The sequence below is a fragment of the Bison bison genome, unplaced genomic scaffold, assembly GCF_000754665.1.
Source record: "Bison bison bison isolate TAMUID 2011002044 unplaced genomic scaffold, Bison_UMD1.0 scf7180017864538, whole genome shotgun sequence".
In the NCBI taxonomy this organism is placed as follows: domain Eukaryota; kingdom Metazoa; phylum Chordata; class Mammalia; order Artiodactyla; family Bovidae; genus Bison; species Bison bison.
In genome coordinates, this window is record NW_011495086.1 from 74035 (window position 1) to 74546 (window position 512).

Genomic DNA, 512 nt, shown 5'->3' on the forward strand with positions numbered 1-512 from the left:
TAGAAATAGAATCTTATTGCCTAGTAACTGAAAGTATACATTCAGATGTCTGGCTTACTTTCTAATTGAGTTCACTTTGGCTGTGCTTCATTATCATTTCCAAGCTCTACTGCACCCACTGCAGTTTTTCTACCCCTAAGCATAAGTGAACGACTGGCACCTAAACACTAATGACATATGGGGTTTTTTTTCATTTGAAGGAATCATAAGAGAAACCCTTTTAATGAATTAAACCAACTTGTGATCCTAAGTCAGAAGATTAATTTCTGCTCTAGGTTAAGATTTTTTTTGTTATTTTCTTATACAAGAGTAGATCTTTAATTACTATTTTACTTATAACCTTTTAATTTAAATTTCTAAAAAATATCTTGCTGAGCAATTATACAAAGCTTGGAGATGATGGAATTCCAGTTGAGCTCTTTCAAATCCTAAAAGATGATTCTGTGAAACTGCTGCACTCAGTATGTCAGCTAATTTGGAAAACTCAGCAGTGGCCACAGGACTGGAAAGGG